Genomic DNA, 9,532 nt, shown 5'->3' with positions numbered 1-9,532 from the left:
CGTTTAGCTTCCTCCTGGATAATAATCAGAGTATCTCTTGATAGCTACTAGAGATTATGCAAAATATAATTATGGAAAATTTGATGAATTTAACGTGATATCGTATTCGCCAATTTTGTTGATAATTAGGTGTATATAATCTAATGCTACGATCATAAAGTATCTATGCATTGCATTTTTTCTAATTATTTGTATACGGTAATACTTTATATAAAGGTTACTGTAAATGATTTATTATTAACTAAAAAAATGTATTCACGAAATAATTATGCATATTACAATTGAAAAAGTGATAATAAGAAATCAGCGATCAAATAATTATATTATTCAATGATGAACATGTAATTTTATATGATGTAAATTAAGATGAAATTTTCTATTAAATGCTTCAATCAACTGACATGTATAATGGAGTTTCATTAGCTGCCTTGAATTACACATTGTATTCGTAAATTTTGATCTGATCGTAAAATAATATGTTTATGACGACTGTGCTATTAATAACAATCATTGAACTTCTTATTCGAACAAACGTAAGAAAAAATTGTATTTTCTTGACAAAATAATTATTTCCATTCTCCTTATGGTACATTCTTATTTATGCAAGAGCGTATATGTTCATGATACGTATGTTGAACATATTTTTTAAACAACTTGCATCGCGTGCTGACGCTTTCCGTTAGTTTATTTCAACTGTAAACACTGCATGAAACGATATTGTATTCGAAATAACGAGAGTTTAATTCGGTAAAAGCATCACAATGAGCGATAGTAATTCATTTATTTGTATCAACATCATGTAAAACGTACGAAATTTTGATTCGATCTACGCTATTAGATTCGTTTCCCTTGACAGGTTATGGAATAATTTTAACAAAGAGCCATGCAACACGTAACGGTTTTCGATTTACAATCGAACATTTGACAGCGTCTGTGCTTATCCTACAGTCTCATAAAATTGCTTTTGAATTTTATAAATAAATGAGATCAATGCATTTTCATATTATAAATAACTATTACCCAGCGAAATGATTCTTCCAATTTCTACTTGTAAATCCGTAATTAAATTAGGTATATTCTATCAAAAGTAGACAAATATTCGACTACTTTTCAGAGACGTGAATTTATTGTATATAGGCTTATATAAATTTGTAAATAATACCAGTATCAAGTGTATTTGCCAATCAAATACTTTTATTATTTTATGAAATTTTCATTTAGTCTGTAAATATAAAATGAATCAAGTTCTTTAAGTGCCATTGTACAATCCGTTCACGGGCCAAAACAGCTCATATCCAATTATCAATTCAAACGTAGCTAATATTAAAAAGTTAAGAGCGAAGCTTTCGATGCAATGTACTCAATCCTTTGCCATCCTGTCTTATGGGTCCCTTTCTCAAATAGTTCCTCAATTTTCACAAGAATCGAAGAATCCATCGCGGCGATTCGTCACCACTGAATAAACAGCTCTATTTAACGCGTTTTTATGCGGTTAGCAGACTTTAATTCAGTTATTTTAATGGTGTTACGCGGTGCACGTGTAATCCCCTTCGGGGCACGAAATAAATGACCGAAAGGAAAAATCTCGGAGTTAAAGGTATAAGAGACGGAAACCTGTTGTGCCCTAGCCAACTCCGGTGGCTTCACGTGTTTCTTTTTTTCCCTTAGCCGTCGTAAGTTCTCACTCTCGAAAGCGGAGTGTTCGTTTCTCAGACAGAATCAAACAGGTTTGCGTAACCGGTGTGTATCCGTGTGTGTGTGTGTGGTGCCAAATAAAAAATCAATCTCCCGTCGACTCCTTTGAAACTTTTTATCTCTTACGTCGAACGTAAGCGACTTAATTCTTTAACGAACTTGCCTCGCTTGATATTCTTCCTCTTACTTTTCCCTTTTATCGGGCACGTTAAGTCATGGATGAACGTTAAACCACGTAACAGAGATGATTTAATCGAACTCGTTTGTTTATCGTTTATTTATCAACCAGTGTTCTTGCCCGTGTCCTTCGATATTTGATTAAAGGATTTTACGAAGCTCGCTTCGATCAATCAGCTCGTTACCACTCGTTCAGAGTACACTAAATGTGAGGATGAAATTTTCATCCGGTACGGTTATGATTGAACGTTAATAATCAAGGCCGTACGCAAGGTGAAACTGTAATTCATCAATACGTCGCGTCGCATCGTGAAGAATACGAACGAATGGATACCGTTGGTCGCAGCGAAAGGGGAATAATACGTGTTATCTCTGCTTTCACTGTTTCGATACCATGACGCGTTCCAGTCAATGGGATGCACGTAGTATTTGGCTAGAATAGGTTCGATGAAAAAGAGACCAAGAAGATTCCAACGAAATCAATTACGACACTTGCAAATTCCTTCAAACGCATGTTCCAACCATAATTTCGACACTTTATCGATTAAAAAAATATCCTCGTAAAAAAGAAACGATCGTGCCCCAGAGAAAAACGGATTTTTTTCTTGTAGAAAAGAAAGAAAAAAAATTAAAGATCGTGAATTTTTCCATTTTTCCTGGCGCGAGTATAGGTCATCAGTGCAGAATGATTCTTAGATGAGCAAAGACACGGCGTCCAGGGTGCGGGCGCTTGCGTGAAGCACGAAAATGAGGGGGTTGCAGAGAGGTTGGCGGTGTGGCGGCGGTACGGGGGGATGAGTTTGGGGATTGTGAAAGCGAGGGCGCCTGCAGTGACTAGCCTCCATCGATTTACTGTGCGCCGCCATCTTGCCACCCTTCGCTACGGGGGTTGACCACCCACTCCCCCCACACCCCCCTCGTTCGTCGGTACCGACCCCTCCAACCACCCACTCAACCATCCACCCACCTCACCCCGCGAGGCAGAGGCAGACATTTTGAAAAATGATTCCGAAAGTCATCGTGGCCCGGCACGTCGTTTTTCAACCGGCCTTTTTTTTTTGCCTGCAACAACAGCCCCTTCTCTTTTTCGGCACGCAACCCCTTCGTCTACAGAGGGAAGAAAAAGCGTCGTGCGAAACCCTGGACGCAAAAAGAAGGCAAATCGAAACGTCCAGGAGACAGGGAAATAATAAATGAAGGGGATCAGGCCAGATGGCAATTTCGCGATACGTGGATATTAAGTTCATGACTTTGTCAAGCCCTGCGTCCATTGAACATCGGTGAATGGACATCCTTGTCGTGCCATCGACTAATAGAACGGTTCCGTTTTACTACAAGCTGATGTGTAATTAATGATACTCGATATTTTTATTTTTTATAGTCCTACGCTTGTTTATTCTACATACTATTTGTAATTTTCTTTCGAGTATTCCTTTTTATGGTGGAAAATTTGTACACGCGAGAATCCTTCTTTTGAAAGATATCATTTTCTAATGATGTATGTACATTGTCAAGTATAATTGTATTTTGATCGTTGGATGAAAGACAAAATTAAATTGTGCACGATTCGAATAATGTAGCTAATTTTGCTAGAGTATCTAAATGTTCTAATACTACGTGAACTGATCAACGATATTCTACATGTATGGAAAACATATTTAAAAGATCAAATAAACTAAACAGGTCTTCTTTAATTCGTGTAACATACGCTTTTACAAGCAATATAAGTCACCATAAGCATTCGTAAATATAACTGTAAAAGAATTTAATATCAAATTTTAACTCGTGTTAAATAAATTTGTAACGTATAGATGATCGTTCGATACTTCGATTCTTCGCAGCGATATTTCCACGGAACTTCAAATAAATTCTCTGTTTCAAAAACACGGCTTATCAATCACTTTATTGAAAATATACATGTTCGTGCAGAACATATTTCCCGCTTTTACATACTAATTTATTAATTGATAACATTAGAGTAAGAAGAGAATAGACTCTTTTACAATTTTACAATGTTACGTTACATAGAATAACCAAATGGCTGATAATTCGCAACACTTAGTTTCTTCTATTACTAAATTTGTTAGTATCGTAGAAAAAAATTTATTAGTACTAACTATTTATAAGTACTATTTATTGTACCAAGTACAAGAGGGATCGTGAAAGATAATAAAAAAGAAGAAAGAAGATGAGATTTATTTATTTATGATGAGTTGGATTTCGGTATGAGACGAAAAGCGGGATCTTAATTGCATCAACGTCATGTCGTCTGAGGTCTCAACGCGAGGTTGATTCGCGCTTTTAAAGAGACGGTTGCAGCTTGTCTATGAACATCCCTGCATCAAAAGAGGTCGGGAACAAAGGTGGCGCGGGAGAAAGATTTCAATCGCGTCTACCAATCGCGAGATAAACAATGCCGGGCTTTCGAGAATTCACCGTGCGGTTGATCGGTTCTCGATTAACCTGAAAAAAATTTTTGTTTCCGTAAAAAAAAAGTTTGCGTTCCCTGTTCTATCGGGATATCGGAGGAAGTCGGCCGGTGAAAAAGTTGCAATGAAAATATGCGTCAGAAGGTACCGACGTCTATTTTTATTCCGCTCGTTTCACTAATCTAGCGGAATCCTGTCTAAATGCAGCATTTTATTTTAATTATGTACCTACTTCCAATTTATTGGAATCTTTCGTTTTCCATACTTATAGCATTCGCTTTATGATATTAAAAATAACATGTTATAAAAATACGTTACAGATTTAAGTCATTGCATATTCGAAGTTTTAGATATCTATATATGTATAATATCTAGCAGAGAAATTATTTTCATCTGCGGAATATAATAGGATTGAATAAATAATTTTTAGATTAATAAATTTCCAATATATTGAAGTTTCTTTGATTTTCCATAAAAATATATATTTTTAAAGAAACAGCATTAAAGTCAATTTATTATTACGACGCATTATCAATTATTATACCTCGCACTTGTTATCCCGATATCGTATCAATAGTCCGTAATTACGTGATCAATGAATATACAGTACTTGAAGAAAGCTTAGTGAACGATGAAGCCTGAAGAACGAGGACAAAAGCGGTATAAGTGGCGAATACCAAAACAATCCAATTGGCGTACAGTCTGTAACAAAAATGTAAAGCGCCCACCGTTAGTATCGGTAATTGAATTTCAACGGGAATAACAGGAAGCCGACAAATTTACGGGATGGCGTTACACGGTTCTCGTTCCGTGATTATATCTCTTCGTTGTTCGTTTTCCCTACACTTTGCATTTGATTAAAAAGAATCGCATTGTTGTGGACCAGATGATGCTACTTTCACTCTTCGGTCGTGTTCCCGTTGATAGAAAATACAGGCATTTAGATTGGTTAGAAATTAATTTAGTTATTCCGCAGAAAGATCCATGGAATTTCAACAAATCGATAATTTAATGGTGGTCAAACAGATTTTGAAGGATATTTCTGTCCTACAAAAATAGTTCGCTTATAGAGACTAAATCTATAAAGATAATAAATGTGAAAAATCCACAGTGTTCAAGTGATAAACGATATACGTGTCAAAATCAACAAAAAATACATTTTTCACCTCTATTAAAAATCTTCACTTCTGACATTATCATCAATTATCATTCTAACTTCTAACATCTTTTCCAATTCTTCCAGTAACTCGCAATATATCTTTTTAACCCGTTCAAAAAAAAGTTTGCTATACGATTAGAAAATACATGCTTAATACGTACACGTATCTCTGATTCAATTCAAGAAGATCCACGCTCATTCTCGATGCTTGATAACCTGTCAGGCAGAATAAAGAGCGTAAAGAAACTAAAAGACAGAAGAACGTGTAGTTTGGTCCGAGGTAAGAAACTAAGGCTGAACGAGTACAGGTGCTCGCAAAAATAGAATCAACGACCGCACCGGTAATTGAATTTCGACGAGGATAATGGGCAGCCGACAAATACGCGCGCGACCGCGTTAGATGGCTTTCGATGTGTGCCGGTGCGGGCATTCAGCCAGGCCAGGATGGATCCTTGATGGCTAGATTTAAAAAACCGTCCCCATCCAGGCGGTGCCCCTCGCACGGCCATGTGTTACGGTTCGCGGTGGTAGATGACGATGGTGTTGGTGTCACCGTTTCGGTGAGATGGTGTGCGAGCTGGTTCAGTCGCGCGGCGGTCTCTGTATAACTGATGGTGCTTCTGAGTGTCAGGGCCAGGCTGTCCACTTCTTTGCGAGACTGTGAGCGTGTGTACTATCTGGTGTGGGAGCACGTACAACGTCCGCCGGACTTGTATTGTGATTCGAGGCTCCGTCGTGTGTTCGCCACCTAAGCATGATCGGTGTATTGGCACGCGGATATCGGGCCAATCTTCTCTTTTTTTTTTCTTTTATTATTACTATTTTCCCCGCTTCTCCTCCCTTTTGTTTTCTCTTTTTCTGTCTTTGGCTCGATGTTTATGTGCAGAGACGGGGAATCCGCGCGTTGGATAATGTTCGGAATTAGAGGGTTGTTTAGGTGGAGATTATGTAAATGAGGAATTCTTGGATCGGGGCGTGTGTTATTTTCGGTTTTACTCGCGAAGGCCACCTTAATCGGATTTATGGCGTTGTACCATGTGAATTTTTCTTTTGATTAATGGGCCATGGTTGTTTATGCAAACTCATATTTTATGAACTAACGAAATAGAACCTAGGTAGAAATTTGCTTCACCTTGTATTCGAAGCAAGACTTCGAGTTTAAAAATATACGTAGAAGCCACGATATCGCAAAAGTAATTTGGACAGACAATTATTCGTTATATTATATGTATACTTAGTGAAAATATCTTTAGCATTAAGTAGAACCTACCTGTTTAAAATGACTATTTATGCTGTACATTAATTTTTTTATGAAGCATATATTTATACTAAATGATCTATAAGTATAAATTTATATATATTTTTTAATTGGTGTGATAACCAATAAAATCACGATACCCGCCATAGACCAATAAACAGTATTTATAAAATAAAAATTTTCTGCGATATTAAATTTTCCGGCAAAATTTCCTTTAAAATCCCAGCAATCAATCTGCATCTTCAAATAGACACTCCACGAAGTTCAGAAATCAGACTTCTGCTTTCAAAGAAACCACCCGAAGAAAGAATTAAAAAGCGTCAAGTCAAACATTTACTCAGGCCCGATCCTTAGCACTCTAAGAACGTGCGCGGCCAATTAATGTTCGTTCGTAAAACGTGAAAGAATTCCTGGAAGAAAGGAGATTATGGAGACGTAGGGAAACCACCTTGGACAACCGCCAGACCGGACAATTCCTCGCAAGAAAAATATTTTCCTTATTCGATTTTCAATTCTCGTGGGGTCGCGGCTCCGGCCGCAAAATTATCTCGTCGTGCTCGAGGCCATAGAAATAGCGGTGTGCAATGAAAAAGGAGAAGTGGCCGACACACCGTGTACGAGTCAATTAAGATCGATCGAGGAAGCCGCCTCTTCTCCATCTGTGTAACCATAAATGCGTATCGGAGCTATAAACGACTCACACGATGGTTGCAACAGGCTAAAACGAGACGAACGACGACACGGAAGATTGGGAAGAAGCGGAACGATAAAGAGTAGACGTATATCGAGATTGAATGCCTGTAAAACGTTAACACAAGCGGAGAGGCGTGTTCCACGGACAGTGCCAAGTCCAATGCTACCGACAATAATCGGATTGATTAAAAGTCGCCGATCTATCGACGATATTTCGCACCCTCTCGCGCGAAGCGTGAACTCGCGACGACGACTATAGACACTGATTTCCTAGACCGGATTCACAGGATGTGTGAGCATCCATGCATGTGCATGCACAGAAGCGGCCACGTGAACGGGGAACGCGACGTTTGAATCGTGGAATCAATGAGAGCACTTGGTATCACGTCGACGCATCCATCGTTAATGAGCCGCTAATTATTGTACGTTACCGAGCTCGCCGAACAACCACGCAAAAATCGGCCGCGTTCGATCATGCGAAAGGCGTTAATGCGCCAACTAGCTGTTCCTGATGCTTCGATAGAAACGTTTTTGCCCGGGGGTGGAGAACTTTTGGGAAAAAGTTGGTCTTCTTTTAGAACGTAGTTCTGTATACGCTATCTAATTGTAATTAGCGTAGTTTTGCAGTATTTTCTAATCGTAGAGGTTGACATTCTTGGAAAAAGTTTGGATGTTAAGGAATTTGGAGAAAGTAATATTTTTATTACATTTCTTTGATGAATCTGGTTTTATTTTAAAAAGCAATACAATTTAATAAGTTTCTTTTTCTACGAGATACGGAAGAGTAAACGAAAGTCGAGTCTTATAAATAATATCTACTTCAATAAAACGTATACAACACGATGTACATTAATATATTCATTTGTTAACATATCCAAAGAGAAATAATAAAATTGGTCGCTTTATCATAGACTGTATTAACTTTGCAACGAAATTTAGCATTTTATTCGCGTGGATTGTTGTACACAGTAAGGAGTTGAATCAAATATCAATCAGTTTCCTAAAATCATTTTTCAGGTAGTCTCCCTCGCTACTTCTAATCCAAAAGGTTCATCGAAATAAACTTGTCATACGATTACAACGTAATTAGATGATACGTATCCATTTAGTGGGTACATTCTTAATATTCAATTTTTCACTAACATGTTATATCCTATTTTCACAAAATTCAAAAACAACTTTCACATCGTTTGATCATATTAAACCTTCATCAATTTCTACCAACTGCACGGACGAACGAGTCTATCGGTAACCGCAGTTTTCGACAATGATCCACATTTCAGTCCGCGTCATTAAGCAATCTCGTAATTATGCAGTACGAGACACAACGATATCAAAGCAGCGTGCTGTAATTCCATTAGGACGGAGTAAGATAACCGTGATTACCAGGGTTTGAAAGGTGACCCGTTGGGAAGGTGGAGGGAACGGATAAAATGTGAGCGGCAAGAGTAGCATAGACGCACAGTAGTTCCATGAGACGGGGAGGAGGTGAGGTGGAAGAGGCTGATGGCGGAGTCAAGGCGGTGGATCGATATTTTTGACTGCAATTTAGTCTGCGTTTAATCAACGTTTAATCACCTCGTCAACGGACCAAGTTAATCCGAGCGAACTACCTTCGGTCTGGTCAGTAGCCAGCGCCTATGTATCCGTACACGACGGCGCCATGTTTAAACTCATCATTATTCGGTGCACTAATAGAGCTACCCTGAGGAAAATTCTCTCTGGAGTTTAACTCTGGTAAAAAGACGAGCGTGTTACATTGCGTGACCCGAACCATCGCTGACGAGAGATGCTGGTCTGAATACAAGCCCAGATTTCTGCCATGGTACGCCTTTTTTCCAAGGCTGGATTCAATGAACCACCGTTGATAACGTCTTCGTGTTTTTGTCCTTTGTACAGATTTTTGACCTACGATAATTTCGTAATCATCGTTAAAACGGTTTTCATACGATTTTTATGCTATCCTGGATGATTTGATGATTTCTACAAATTAATGTAGCTAATTTATGGCGATTAATTTTAAATCCACCAACGAATGTTTTCTATTGAAATTCATGAATATGATAATATGTAATACATTGTGTTAATGTATTAGATTTATAAAATACATTTATAAAATTG

At 38.0% G+C, this 9,532-nt stretch overlaps 1 long non-coding RNA gene across 2 annotated transcripts; it reads right to left on the bottom strand.

Annotated features, from left to right (window-relative positions):
- Window positions 1-3,606: 3,606 nt before the first annotated feature.
- LOC126871830 (uncharacterized) lies at window positions 3,607-6,264 on the bottom strand. 2 transcript variants are annotated; one of them, XR_007691769.1, is made up of 4 exons: window positions 5,800-6,264; window positions 5,622-5,676; window positions 4,846-5,003; window positions 3,607-4,335 (listed from the first exon to the last, which is right to left on the bottom strand). It is a non-coding gene; the product is annotated as an uncharacterized LOC126871830 (long non-coding RNA). The 2 variants fall into 2 exon arrangements; XR_007691768.1 differs by having other exon boundaries at window positions 5,622-6,264.
- Between the last annotated feature and the right edge of the window lie 3,268 nt (window positions 6,265-9,532).

This window comes from Bombus huntii, chromosome 12, assembly GCF_024542735.1.
Source record: "Bombus huntii isolate Logan2020A chromosome 12, iyBomHunt1.1, whole genome shotgun sequence".
Taxonomy (NCBI): Eukaryota; Metazoa; Arthropoda; class Insecta; order Hymenoptera; family Apidae; genus Bombus; species Bombus huntii.
This window is presented reverse-complemented; position numbering and strand designations above follow the sequence as displayed.